Below are 15,313 nucleotides of genomic sequence, written 5' to 3'. Positions count from 1 at the left end.
TAGTTTAGTCATAGCTAGACCCTCTCCATTTCTTACATGTTCCCTCAGTTAGTGATAATTATTTAGAGACAGGCAGGGCTGCTGTTAGGTTGGCTGCATGGGGCCCCGTGATTTCCAACAGGGCTCCCCCCCAAAAAAAAAACAAACAACACAGTTATGAATGAACGAGTGATCGACACCGATCAGTTATTGTGTTCATTCAGGAATGGAAGGGCCTGGTAAATGTGACATATTTACCAGACCCTTCCCCCACCTCTCCATTGTTACGGATCCTATTGTGAGCTTGCAGCTGCCGGTGGAAAGGAGAGCTGGGAAACCAGCAGCATTGCAGGGGTGGGGGCCTGTGCAGCAGGGGAAAACGTATGGTGCACAGGGAGGGTGATCAGGTGCATCTCTCTGCATCAGCTGAAAGCCAATGGAAGGAGAAGAGAAGAAGCTGGCTCTCAGCTGCTGCAGAGAAAGCCACACAGGGGCTTTAAACTTCTCCACAACTTTATCCCTGACAGCTGTGTTCCTTGGCCTTCATGATGCTGTTTGTTCACTAATGTTCTCTAACAAACCTGAGGACTTCACAGAACAGCTGTATTTATACAGAGATTAACTTACACACAGGTGGACTCTATTTACTAATTAGGTAACTTCTGAAAGCAATTGGTTCCACTAGATTTTAGTTAGGGGTATCAGAGTAAAGGGAGCTGAATACAAATGCACATCACATTTTTCAGACATTTATTTGTAAAATAATTTTGAAAGTCATTTATCATTTTCCTTCTACTTCACAATTATGTGTCACTTCGTGTTGGTCTATTACATAAAATCCCAATAAAATACTTTTATGTGGAAAATTTTAAGGGGTATTAATATGTTTTGAAGGCACTGTATTTACCTCCATTTACTTATCTGTGAACTGGCGGCAATTCTTTTAGAATCTGTCACAGCCATAGTGACAAAGTAAAAGTGGCTGCAGTAAGAACTACTGTACCTGAATCTGGAAAACATGTCAGTACTGGTATTGTAACAGGCACACAGTTTTCATAAATAAGGTGCAGGCCATGTAAAAGGGGCCATGCTGCCCGAAAAATTATCGCTTTACTGAATTCTGCACAATGTCGGTTGTTAGTAGCAACAGCTTGTGAATCAGGTTAGTAGAACTGAAATAAAGGCCATGCAGTGTTTTAGGGCCGATTCACATCTGTGGTGTGCATTTTAGGCGCGGTTTACATACATTTTAGGCGCGGTTTACATACATTTTAGGCACATTACCATTGAACTGTGTCGGATGTGTGTTTTGATGAAAGCAGATCCTTTAAATCCTGTAAGTTGCAAGGTGGGGCCTCCATGGATTGGACTTGTTTTTACAGCACATCCCACAGATGCTCAATTGGATTGAGACCTGGAGAATTTGGAGGCCAAGTCAACACCTCAGACTTGCTGTGTTTCTCAAACCATTCTTGAACCATTTTTGCAGTGTGGCAGAGGACAATATCTTGCAGAAAGAGGCCACTGCTATCAGGGAATACTGTTTCCATTAAGGAATGTACTTGGTCAGCAACAAATGTAGGTGATACAAGGTAGGTGATACGTGTCAAATATTATCCACATGATTGGCAGGACCCGAGGTTTCCCAGCAGAAACTTGCCTTGTCTTCTTCCCATACTGCATCCTGGTGCCATCTCTTCTCCAGGTAAAAGATGCACACACACCCAGCCATCCATATGATGTAAAAGAAAATGTGATACATCTAACCAGGCCACCTTCTTCCATTGCTCCATGGTCCAGTTCTGATGCTCATGTGCCACGTGTAGATGTTTTTGGCTGTGGACTGGGTTCATCATGGGCACCCTGACCAGTATGCAGCTACGCAACCCCCATACACAACAAACTGAGATTACCAGTTTTTTGGCTTTCAACACATCAACTTCAGGGATAACATGTTTACTTGCTGCCTAATATATCCCACCGACTTTCAGATACCAATTTAACATGACCATCAATGTTATTCACTTTTACCTGTCAGTGGTTAAAGCCAAGTTATGGCTGATCAGTATATATCTTACATCATGCTCATGTACAGAGTATATAGATACCGTGTAGCCAGGACTTTTGTCTTAGAGTTACTAACTTGGTTTACAAATTGCTGCTGCTAAGTATGGACATGGAGTCATATTCCATGGATTTAGAACAAGCCGAGGGGAATTTATACCTCACGTGATTGCGCTTGCAAGTCATGTGCTTGAGATTTGCTTTTATATACGAGACATTATAATATATATATATATATATATAAAAAACATACACTGTGGCTATAGAAAAAAATCACCCCCCCCCCCTTAAAATAATCACATTTTGTTGCTTTGCAGCCTGAAATGAAGACAGACACAGTTTTTGTTTTTTCCAGCTGCATTTACTCAGTGAAACATATACCAGCCAAGTGAAAGATATAACATCAACATGTAAAAAAAAAAGAAAAAATTAAAAACAGAATCGTGCCGTTGGAAAAAAGATCACCCCTCTCCTAAAAATGACTTGTAAACTCAATCAGGTGCAGCTAATCACCTTCTCAATGGTACACAGAGCCATTTAACTTTCAGCTGTAGTCATTTTGACTAGCTCAGCATGAAAAGAGCATTTCAGTCCCTGATAGTGCAACTGAAGCAAACAATCAACTATGGGTGGCAAGGCACTGTCAAAAGGATAAAGTTGTGGACAGACATAAATCAGGAGATGGATACAAAATATTTCCAAAGGCCTAGAAGCAAAGTGAAGTGTATTATTAAGAAGTGGAAGGTATTCGGTATAACACAGACCCTCCCTGGATCAGGACGTCGCTCCAAACTGGATGAAAGAGCCAGGAGGAAACTGTTCAGAGAGGCTACCAAGAGGCCTACAGCAACTCTGAAGCAGTGGCAGGAAATGACGACGAGTGGCCATTGTGGGCATGTGACAATATCACAAATGCGGCTTGTATGGGAGGGTTGCAAGAAACAAGCCGCTCCTCAAGAAAGGCCACATGTAGTCATGACTGAGCTTTACCAACACACACCTTGAAGATTCTGAGGCCACATGGAAAAAGGTGTTATGGTCAGATGAGACTAAAATTTGATTATTTGGCCCAACACTAAATATATATATCTGGCGGAATTCCAATACAGCTCACCATCCATATAACACCATTCCTACAGTAAAGCATGGAGGTGGTAATATCTGGTTATGGGGGGTTTCTCTGCAGCAGGGACTAAAGCATTTGTCAGGATTGAAGGAAAAATGGATGGGGCAAAATACCGTCAAAGTCTTGAGGAAGATCTGCTGCCCTCTGCTAGAAAGTTGTCATTGGGAAGAAGGTTTCCCTATCAATATGACAATGACCCAAAGCTCACAGCAAAAATGACCACACTGTGTTTGAAAAATACAGCTGGATAAAACAAAAACTGTCTGTCTTCATTTCAGGCTGTTCTAAAGGGGGTGATCCTTTTCTATACCCAGTGTGTGTGTATATATTATTTTTTTGAAACATTAATTAAATTTTCTAATAGTCCGGGGTCTGGCTGCGGACCGAGTCACTATCCCATACGGTCCCGCCACTTAGGTGCCCTTTCTTCCCCCAGCATTCTCACAATCATCCGCAGAGAGCTGACATCATTGTACTCCTGGGTGTTGTCTATCAAAAGGGTAAACTTCATGTCTCCATCCCTATCTGTTTTTATTTTTGTTGATTCATTATTGGTTTTAAGGTGGCTGATAGATATGGAAATTATGTACTGAGACTTTTAGGAACCAATCATATTATTGCGTTGCAGTAAATTAAACATTTTACCGCATGGTAATACACAGACTACGTTGTGCTATGGTGACATTCATTTTGAATGGCATTTCAATGCTTTATTACAGTAGAGGGCAACACATCCGTGCTATATTGCACCACAGCTCATGCTGTACACTGTGGTGTGTTGCTTTGCAAAAAAAGGTGCAGGTAGCAAAATAAACTAGAGTTTCAGACTTCTTTTCACATTTTTCCAGGTGTAGAGAGTCAGCCTGGGGCAGGGTTAAGAGAGGGTTAACTGAAGAGGGAAGGTGCTACCTCTTCAGACCTGTTTATTAAAGAGTTCCAGCAGAAAAAAAAAAAATAGAAATCAGCAGCTACAAAAACTGTAACTGCTGACTTTTAAAATAGTCACTTACCTGTCCCTCAGTCCAGCGGTGTCCTCACCACTGCTGGTTTCACTTAACGTCTTCTCTCCCTGGTGCCGGAACCTTCACTGTGGGCACCCGGCAGTGACAGCTTGCAGCTTCACCGCCGGGTGCCCACTGCGCATGCGCAGGAAGAGCTGTGCTTTGTGAATGGCCCCGTAGTCTTCTGGGACCTGCCACGTGTCCCAGAAGACTACAGGGGGAGGATAACTTCTGCTTCCGATCGCCTTAGGCGATCGCAGCAGTAGTGGGAGCGGGTACCTATCGAATTCGGGTACCTGCTCCCCAAAGGTGCTCCAATCCTTAGTGGGGTGCGGGGGACAAAAACTTAAATCGGAACTTCCCCTTTTGGGTGGAGCTCCACTTTAAGCAGCTGGTCAGAAAGGTTGGCTGATGGCAGTTTTGCCATCTGTAGTAAGGAGACCTGGAAGCTGCTGGGAAGTCTCCATATTCTGACTTTGACCTGCTGGGTGAGCTTGCCTGTAACAGAGACTTTGAAATACTGCGTAATCTGTGGCTAGGACGCTGAAAGTTATTCATGTATTCATGTGTGGTATTGATGGGAAGATTTACCTGTTTGGTTGAACTGATTCTGAAGACAAAGAATATAATTTTTCTGTTACGTGGGAAATAAAGCGGATTTTAAGTTTGTTAAACGGTTTCTGAGGAGCCTGTTTACCCCTCTGCTTCCTACACAGGCTATCCTATCTGCTTTTAGAAATATAGGTACGGTATCACCTGCCACTAAACTAATCAAACTACCCTTTCACATACTAGAAAAAAAAAACTTTCACCTTTGAACGTGCAAATAATTGAATAGAAATCTAATATGTACACTAACCTCCACACCATAAACCCAAGTACTAAAACTCAAATAGTTATAAACTGTAAAAAATTCCAAACATAAAGTCCAATGTTCAAAAATTATTATATACGTGTAAAGTCACTCAAAAGTATTGAAATAAAGTCAATGCAACAAAAATGAGTGTCCAAAATCTAACTTGTCAAATCCTTTGGTGCTTAGCCCCTCCACTGGCTCTTAAAGGACAGAAAGCACCTCAAAAAAAGAAAAAACTAAATAGTGCATTACCTTAAACACATCACAAAAATATCATTCCTTTCCCATGAAGATATAACTCAAAATAAAGAACCAAAATTTCATATAATGCAAAATAGTGAACACTGTGCAAGGATAAGTGAGTGCGTCACTCTGTGAATACAGCAAAGACAAGTGACCACAGCAGTGTACACTTCTATGGTGAAAAAGCATATATACTCTTACCAGAACAAAAATAAAAAAGGCCTTAATCATATAGTAGGAATCATCAGCATACTTCCACTCCTTTCCTCCACTCCTGAAGTATACCTCCTAGGATGTTACCCACCATATCCTCCTGGGCATCCTCATGGTTTAAGAAGACATTTCCCAAGACTCCAGAGTGCTCTTGTAATAGAGGTATGAATAGAATATAGTGTAATTCCGTTTTAACGTTTTAGTGTACATATTAGATTTCTGTTTATCTTTATCTGCTTTGCTGATAATAAAAAAAAAAAACTTGTTTACAGAGCTGAATAGCTCAAGCAGCAGACTCCTTACCCTTTCTCTCCATAAAAGGTTTCAATCAGAGAGAGTGGCTACAATAAACAACTTGTGTCTTAAAGTATAAGTAAAAGCAACAAATTGTTTTTAGTTTTGGATACAGTGGGGATGAATTAGAACACCTATTAGTTTTTTATTGCTGACTGTTAGGGAGATTTACCTTTTTACCATTATCGAAAATAATACCCCAAATTTGTGTTGTCCTCAGCAAAGTAATAGATGGGAAATTTTCCAATGGGAACACAAGTTCTGGTGACCAAGGGTCCCCAAAGAATTTCCTTAATTTGTTTTGTAAACAGGTAGGGGGCGCGCGCGAGGCACGACACCGCCCTACCTGTCCCGCTGATCACAGCCGCGGATGTCAGTCGCCGGGTCACAGCCGGTCGTTACCGGCTATGTCCCGGCGATCGCTGACAGAGAACACAGCTGCAGTAGCTGTGCTTTCTGTCAGTTCCCTGACAGCTCCAAGACAAGCTGATCGGGACAGAAGAGTTTCTCTCTCCCGATCAGCGGTGTCCCGTGCAGTACACCCCTCGCCCCCCTAGTAAAAACACTCCCCTCACACAGTTAACGCTTTCCTCCCCAGTGCCATTAGTACAGTGTCAGTGTTTTTTTTTTTTGCACTGATCACTGTATTGGTGTCACTGGGGATGTCAGTGACCCCAAGTCAGTACCCCCCAATGTCAGAATGTCCGCCGCAGTCCCACCATAAGTCGCTGATCGCCGCCATAAGTCGCTGATCGCCGCCATTATTAATATAAAAAAAACAAAATCCCAGCATCTTTCCCGCCATTTGTAAACGCTATAACTTTCATGTAAACCAATTAATTTACACGTATTGGGTTTTTTTTTTTTTTAGCAGAGACATGTCGCAGAATGCATTTTGGCAGAAATTTATGACTAAATTTGATTTTTTAATTTTTTTTTACTGGACATGTTTTATAGCAAAAAGTCCAAAATATTGTTTTTTTTCCTCAAAATTGTCAGCCTTTTTTTTTTTATAGCGCAAAAAATAAAAACCGCACAGGCGATCAAATACCACTGAAAGAAAGCTCAATTTGTGGGGAAAAAAAAAGGATGTAAATTTCATTTATGTACCGTATTGCATGACCGCTCAATTCTCTGTTAAACTAGCGCAGTGCTGTATAGCAAAAATTGGCGTAAATTGCAGTATCTATACCATAGTTTGTAGACGCTATAACTTTCACACAAAGCAATCAATATACACTTATTGGGATTTTTTTACCAAAAACATGTAGCAGAATACATTTTGGACTAAATTTATAACCAACTTTGAGTTTACTATATATTTTTTATAGCTGAAAGTAAAAAATATTGTTTTTCTTCAAAATGTTGGGCCTTTTTTTGTTTATAGCGTGAAAAATAAAAAGCGCATGTGATTAAATACCACTGACCAAAGGACGTAAATTTCGTTTGGGTGTAGCATTGCATGACCGCGCAATTATCAGTTGAATTAGTGCAGCGCCGAGTAGCAAAAAGAGGCCTGGTCATTAAGGGGGGTAAATCCTCAGGAGGGCAAGTGGTTAATGGGACACAGATGGCAAAAATAAACTAACAGTGACTATACCCTCCCTCATTTTATCCAAAATGCAAAACAAATTTTGCCTGTAGTTTTTAAAATAACCCACAGTGCTCTGGGAATCCTGGGTCATGCTGTACCCTGTATAACATTTTTATTTATAAAACAAAGATTGTATAAATAAAATGTTAAATATATCAATTTAAATAATTTTCTACATAAAAAAAAGATACTGAACCATGATTATGTGAGTAATGTGAATAAGGTATCTTTACACAATGCTGAAATTTGAAATCGATAAAAAGGGCATGGGTTACAAGACTAGCTGCAGAGATTACAAGCAGCAAAAAGACTTTGAACTCTCAGGTCTAGTCCAGTTCTGAGTGAGATGGGCAGTCTGCCTGTCTATGAACTCACTTTTCCTGCTCAGAAAAAAGAAAGGGTTGGAGTCCACTGGCACAATAATTTTTTTCTACAGGTTTTATTGGATTTAAAAAATTCCAATGTGAAAGACATTTTGCATTTCAACAATCAAAAGCATTGATTATTGCTACTCAGGGAAACCTTTAATTCCCCAGTCCCTTCCCAGTCATCACAAATATTGCTCTACTTGGACAGTGTATACTGTAACTTACATTTTTTTAACAAGTAACTTAAAGTGGTTTTGAATGCTGAAGTTTTTTAGCTTCATGCAGTGGGAGCGGGTAGCTGTCAAATTCAGGTACCCACTCCCCAAAGGTCCCAATCCTTAATGGGGAGCGGAGGACAAAGCATTAAAGCGGAACTTCCCCTTTTGGGTGGAGCTCCACTTTAACGTCTTAGTGTCTGAAGGTAAAAGAAATCTTAACACCTGAACACAGTTTTGCAACTTTGTACATTCCATAACTACTACTTAGTGAACCCAGGTGAATTATACCGTTTTTTCAGAATACATTTCAGCTTTCATTTGGTAAATGGTAATAGATGAATGATTTTTTTTTTTTTTAATTGAAGGCCCAAAATAGTAAAAAAAAACAATGTTTTTTTAAATTATATAGTTATATATTTTTTGCTATTACCATGACCTACTACATGCAAAAAAAAAAAATTAAATACATTTTCCTACTCTTGATGTTGTTTGGCCAAGGTAGGGCCAAGAAGCAATAGTGCACATTTTTTTTGCCTGCGTAAAAACGTACTGACCCTCACTTTGACCCCGACAATAGCCTAGATCAGGGGTTTCTAAACTTTCTAAGCAAAGGGACAGTTTACTGACTTTCTGACTTTAGGAGGGCCAGACTGTGGCCACTGGGAGTAGAATAGGTACATACATTAGTGGGAAAAAACAAAACAATGCCCCATCATTGGTGTCAGTGGGAGGAATTGTGACACATCGTTGGTGTCATTGGGCCCCACTGTTGGTGTACATATGAAAATAGTGCCCCATTATAGGTGTCATTGGGAGGAATTGTGTCCCATCATTGATGTCATTGGGCCCCATTAGTGGTGTCACCGGAATAAACTGTGTCCCATCATTGGTGTCATTGGGTCCTATTGTTGGTCTCACTGGGAGGAACATTGGTGTCCTTGGGCTTCTTTATTGGTATCAATGGGAGGAATTGTGCTCCTTCACTGGTGTTAACGAGGGGAATTATACCCCATTGTTGGTATCAGTGGAAGAAATAGTGCCCAAAGAGTAGATAAAAGCAATCAAAGGGCCGCTTTTGGCCCCTGGGTCGCAGTTTGGAGACCACTGACCTAGATCAAGCGCTATTATTTTATCATTTTTTTTTTTCAATTTTCTTCTCTGGCTAGGAGAAAAAGATTGCAGAAAGAGTACAGGGGCGAGTTCCCTATTACAGCCAATCACGGGCTATCACAGCAATCATGTGACAGTTCGATCTCACTGCTGGGAGTGCACTATGGAGCGTGCTTCCATCACAAAAAACCAGTGCATGTATATGCAACATCTCAGAAGAAGGTCCACTTTGGCGATGCTGCATATATCTGTGTCACTAGCGGGGTTTTTTTTTACAGTACAACCTCTCTCATTTGAAGAGTTTCCCTTTATTTCTCTTTTGGTATCAACAATATTGGGCACATTGAAAATGATCACCAGGACAAATTCAGAGGGCAATTCTCCCCAGTGAGGAAATGAGCAGCAATAAAAACCTGACATGGGTTCTAATCTTCCACACTCCATCCACAACTACAAAAAGTGGTTTTAGATGCACTTTAAAGCTGAAGTATAATTTGCTTATATTTTGCCTTCCCTGGACCCCCTCCCCTTTCCTCCCCCATCAACATGCTAATGATTTGTTGAACTAAAACCTTTCAGGTTTCATTACATACCTTATTTTAGACCCAGTGACATCATCACTGGCTCTCTGTGCTTCTCTATGCAATGCAGGTACATTTTGATGGGAGGATTCAGGAGGGTGCTATACATACAGCTTCCTGAAAACATCACAGCTCCCTGCCTCTGTACTACTCTCAAGAGCCCTCAGTCCTGATGCAAGCAGTCTGTACTCCCCGCAAGAGCCCTCAGTCCTGATGCAAGCAGTCTGTACTCCCCGCAAGAGCCCTCAGTCCTGATGCAAGCAGTGGGCTGCCTCTTGGGAGGACTTACAAATATTAAAATGTCTTGATGGCTGGATGTCATTCTGGAGAAGTGGAAGTTCCTACTTGCATGCAGACCACCCTAGGTAATGCCCACATGTGATCCTGAGCCTCTATGATTGAAAGAACTATAATCCAATGAATGAAAGAGGCGGGACAGAGACGGTCAGGTTGTGGTGGAAGAAGCTAAATGATGCTGGATGTCATCTAGCCAGAAAATGAGACAGGCTTTATCTGGCTTGTGTTGAAAGGCAAAGGTGCAGCATCTAGTCCAACCGCCAGCAGCCTGTCAAAGTCTATGGCAGGATGAAATTCGCTGTGGATAGACAGGGCTGACAGCTGTGCTGAGTAATACTCAAATTCAGGTCTCTGTGTTCAGGGACAGGAGACCCAGAAGACAGAATACCTGCCATCCAGCTGCAGCATGTTTCATCCTGCCATAGTCTTTGACAGGCTGCAGGCAGTGGGCAATGCTCACTTAAACGTGTGCAATAACGCAGAATGCTGCTGCGCAGAGATCTAAACAAACACTATGTGACACTTCAGATAAAGACGCTCCCTGCCAGAGATGGCACTGACACTAACCTGCACATTTTCCCGTGCAGTCTAGTGTGAATGTAGCCTTAAAAAAGTGACAGCACACAAATAGCAATCAACTACACAAAAAAAAAAAAAAAAAAAAGAGAACACGAATACAAATAACACAATAAAAAAAACTAAACTACTGTACATATAACGAAAAGAACACCGTGTTATCTATTACCGTCTTTAATCAGATTCCACCTAACCAGCAGAATTGAAAATTACCCTTCGGCAAAGCATCACTAATCGGTATTTTCGCAGTGAAATGACGCCGCTGATCATATATGTGTATGCGTGTATTACAGTGTGAATAAACCAATGGCTAGGTTCACACCTATGCAGGTTGCGTTTGAGCTGTTTCCGTATTGCGTTTTTAATGTGTTTTGGGTTTTTTCATTTATAACATTTTTTTTTTGTTGCTAGTCAGATTTAAAACGCATAAAAAAAAATGTGGCATAAACGCAATACATGCTTTTCTGCAGTGTTTCCATTGAAGTTTATAGGACCAAAAACGCAATGCAAAAAAAGTCCCTGACCCTTTCCAAAAAACGCACTGGGTGAAAACGCGGAGATGTGAACGTGTCCCATAGGAAATCATGTTAAATTATTATACAGTGTTTATTATACAGTGTTTATAAATGGACTGTGGTGAGTTTCTGCAAAACGCTGCAGAAAACGCTTAGGTGTGAACCTAGGGTAAGTGTTCATTCACACCAGCAGCATTGGGCAACATTGTCCAATGTACCTTATATCTTATGCATCAGTTCATTTGTGATGAAGAAAAAAAAAAATGGGACACGTTGCAGCCTTTTGCATTGCGCTGTGCAATAATGCAACACATTGCATAGTTACATAGAAGTTTTAAACAAAAAGAGAAACAAAAAATAAATCAGGTATAGCGGTGCATTTTAACGACACATTGCAGCGCTCAGTAGCGCGTGTTCGCACCGCATACCCCTGCACATGTGTTGTGTGTACAATCACAAGCACTGCGTGGGGTGAAGGAGTCCTAAATGCCAACTCTTGATAGACGATAGAGTGGACTAGGATCTTCTGCAGCTTGCTACAATTCCTGCAAAGAACTTCAAACCAGAAGAGTGACAAAATACAAAAGACTTGAGAATGTATTGGTGTAGGAGGTGATCACCTGTCAGTCCCCTGTGCTCCTGGGCTCTGATGGATCCTGTTCCCTCTCTCCCAGGCTGGATGGTCCTCAGAAGCTCCCAGAGAAGTCTCACCTGTCCTGCAGCTTCACTCTGCCTGCACTCTATGCTCCCTTCCCCCTACACTGATAAACAGCAGGAAAGAAGAGCATGATGGGACTTCCATTGAAGCCTGGGCCTCTGGATGTGTACAAAGTTTGCAGCCGGAGTAGGGTTGGGTCTGTATGAACGTCCTCCCTCTTCTGTGTTCATGTACAGTCCTCGGAGCACGCCGCCTTCCAGCCATTTGTGCTGTATGGGATACATAGCTCCCAGCTCTGCCTCCATACTACTCACTGTCCATATTTATGTCACAACTGTCTCTGTGTGACCTCTGATGGACAGTATTTACCAACATATTAGGCCCCTTTCGCATTGGCAATGTCCATTTTGATTGGAGCAGAACAGTACGGGTGACGATTTTGTCACATTCATGTCCTGTTCAGTTTTTTTTGTCCCCCAAAACTCATGTTAGGTCTATGGGCAGCTGGATGTAAATTAATGTGTATCCAGTTACCTCCAAGATGTCCGATTATGTCCAAGAAACTGACCTAGATGGGTGTTTGGTGTGTATCAAGTGAACCTGCATGAAATGCATTGTTATAACCCATTGCAGTGCTTTTTTTTTTCTTCTGTAGCGCTACCCCCACATGAGCCGCTGAGTCTTGGGTCCCCCTTAAGCTCTGCACAGCCAGGCAACACGCATTTTCCGTTCTTGAATCCAAAGTCAGTAAACAGTCCATAAGCATGGTTTTTGTTGTTTTATTAGGGGTTAACGACTTGGATGGGGTCTGGGATGCCCAGTGGAACTGAAACAACTTGGAGGACAACTTCCTATGTACAAAAAGGCAATGATTTCAGCAAAAAGCACAAAGAATAGATCCTGGACTCTCTACTCCTTCAGGAGTGGCTCTTCTCTTTTGGAGAATTAGCACACAGTCTTTACAAGGAGCACGTGGTCCCCTTAAATTAACCTCTTCAGACCTCAGATATAAATCTCTTCATCCACCTGGTTGTCATGAGAGTATATTCCAGGGCAAAAGATTCCGAGAGCATGAGAATGAATCCAAGGGAGAACTAGCTTGGTATTGCACCTGACCGCCCTCTCCCTGGTAGACCCAGGGGGTGTAGAGGTACTCAAACTGTCCTGTAGCTTTAAAAGGTGAAGCTGCTTTTAGGCCTTAAACTGGGATGGCTACTTCCATTGCTAACAGGCTGTCCTTTCCTGGACTGTAGAACAGTGGAGGTCCCTCTTTCACGTTTTCAACCTGTAAGTAGACCCCCTCCTCCTAGTCCCCCTCCCAAGCTCCACACCAGCAGGACTTCCTCATTCTATCTTCAAACCAACTCCCTTGCTGGCCAGGCTCTCTCATACTTATGGGCTGATCAAGCCACACTACCAGGCCTGGGATTGGCCAGACTTCTATAAATATGCAGATCAGCCCCTCCTCACCACCGCCTACTGGCTTCTAGAAACTTCTCCAAGTCTCTAGAGCAGGGAGAAGTACCAGAGGACTGACCTGTAGAGCCCTCCAGCCCTAACCTAAAGTAACCTTGCTGACTCACACTCAGGCTTCTGGCAAGCTTTTAACTATACACAAAAAAATTATTTACACTGGAGGGCGTTACACTTCTATGTTAATTCTATGTGTATTCATTGTAATGCACTGCACTGTGGACAGTCATGGATTGTACGGGACTTTCCCTCATTTTGAGTCTCACTGGGTCCCAAGTAAAGGGGCGAGTCCTGCAAAGGCTCTGCCTCTCTACACTGAGCCCATGGCTAATTTATATGCAAATCACCACTGGATTTACATATGAGTGAAGGCCTATAAATAAGCAATACCAGCTCATTCATATGCTAATCCTTCTGCAGCTCATTCATATGGCAAGCTGAGGGAAGCTTTTCAGCTCCAGCCAAGGGAAGGACTTTCTAATGCTGCATCTCTCCATTCCACTGGTGAGTGAGATTAATGGGGAAAGGGGTCTGTATTGGAAGGAGGAACTCTGTACTGGTGAGGAGGGAGGGAGTCTGCAAAGATGGGGAGGAAAGAGGTCTGTACTAGAGGGGTGTGTGTACTGGTGGGATTCTCTACCGGGTAGGGATTTGGGGCTGCGAAGCGGAGATCTGTACTGAGGGAATATGGGCTGGGAGGGGAATTTGTACTGGTAGGAGGGGGTAATTTTTGGTTATACTCTGTACATTGGCCTGCACTTTACACACCCCTGACCTCTGTGCGTTACACAATTTAAGCCCTGCGCGATACTATGTTGTACATTTCTTGTTGTTCATCGCTGAATTCTCTGAAAAAGCCATTGGGTTGCCACATTATAAATAGACTACTAAAATAGCTTAGCTAGCTAAACAAATACATAAATCATTTTAACCACTTGAAGACCAAGCATTTTCTGGGACATTTTGTTTTCAAGTTTAAATCTGTATTTTTTGCTAGAAAATCACTTAGAACCCCTAAACATTACAGTCATGGCCGAAATTGTTGGCACCCTTGATATTTCTCCAGGAAATCATGTATTTCTCACGAAACGTATTGCATTAACACATGTTTTGCTATACACATGTTTATTCCCTTTGTGTGTATTGGGACAAAACAAAAAAAGGGAGGAAAGAAAGCAAATTCGACATAATGTCACACAAACCTCCAAAAATGGGCTGGACAAAAGTATTGGCACCCTTTCACAACTGCGGATAAATAAGAATGTTACAAGCATGTGATGCTCCTGTAAACTCACCTGGGGCAAGTAACAGGTGTGGGCAATATAGAAATCACACCTGAAAGCAGATAAAAAGGAGAGACGTTCACTTAACCTTTGCATTGTGTGTCTGTCTGTGCCACACTAAGCATGGACAACAGAAAGAGGAGACGAGAACTGTCTGAGGACCTGAGAACCAAAATTGTGGCAAAATATCAACAATCTCAAGGTTACAAGTCCATCTCCAGAGAACTAGATTTGCCTTTGTCCACAGTGCGCAACATTATCAAGAAGTTTGCAACCCATGGCACTGTAGCTAATCTCCCTGGTCGTGGACGGATGAGGAAAATTGATGAAAGATTGCAACGCAGAATAGTCCGGATGGTGGATAAGCAGCCCCAAACATGTTCCAAAGACATTCAAGCTGTCCTGCAGGCTCAGGGAGCATCAGTGTCAGCGTGAACTATCCGTCGACATTTAAATGAAATGAAACGCTATGGCAGGAGACCCAGGAGGACCCCACTGCTGACACAGAGACATAAAAAAGCAAGACTACAGTTTGCCAAAATGTACTTGAGTAAGCCAAAAGCCTTCTGGGAAAACGTCTTGTGGACAGATGAGACCAAGATAGAGCTTTTCGGTAAAGCACATCATTCTACTGTTTACCGAAAACGGAATGAGGCCTACAAAGAACAAAACACAGTACCTACGGTAAAATATGGTGGAGGTTCAATGATGTTTTGGGGTTGTTTTGCTGCCTCTGGCAATGGGTGCCTTGACTGTGTGCAAGGCATCATGAAATCTGAGGATTACCAAAGGATTTTGGGTCGCACTGTAGGGCCCAGTGTCAGAAAGCTGGGTTTGCGTCCAAGATCCTGGGTCTTCCAGCAG

General features: G+C 42.2%; 1 protein-coding gene across 1 annotated transcript in view; it reads right to left on the bottom strand.

Moving 5' to 3' along the window:
• EPHX1 (epoxide hydrolase 1) overlaps positions 1–11,860 on the bottom strand; it is an 87,035-nt gene extending 75,175 nt beyond the window's left edge. The window contains exon 1 of the mRNA XM_089685080.1: positions 11,656–11,860. The gene's annotated coding sequence lies outside the window, so the exon portion shown is untranslated. The remainder of the gene's footprint in view (positions 1–11,655) is intronic.
• Between the last annotated feature and the right edge of the window lie 3,453 nt (positions 11,861–15,313).

Source organism: Staurois parvus, unplaced genomic scaffold, assembly GCF_062004578.1.
Source record: "Staurois parvus isolate SC_StPar_1 unplaced genomic scaffold, SC_StPar_1.0 ptg000362l, whole genome shotgun sequence".
Classification (NCBI taxonomy): Eukaryota; Metazoa; Chordata; class Amphibia; order Anura; family Ranidae; genus Staurois; species Staurois parvus.
This window is presented reverse-complemented; position numbering and strand designations above follow the sequence as displayed.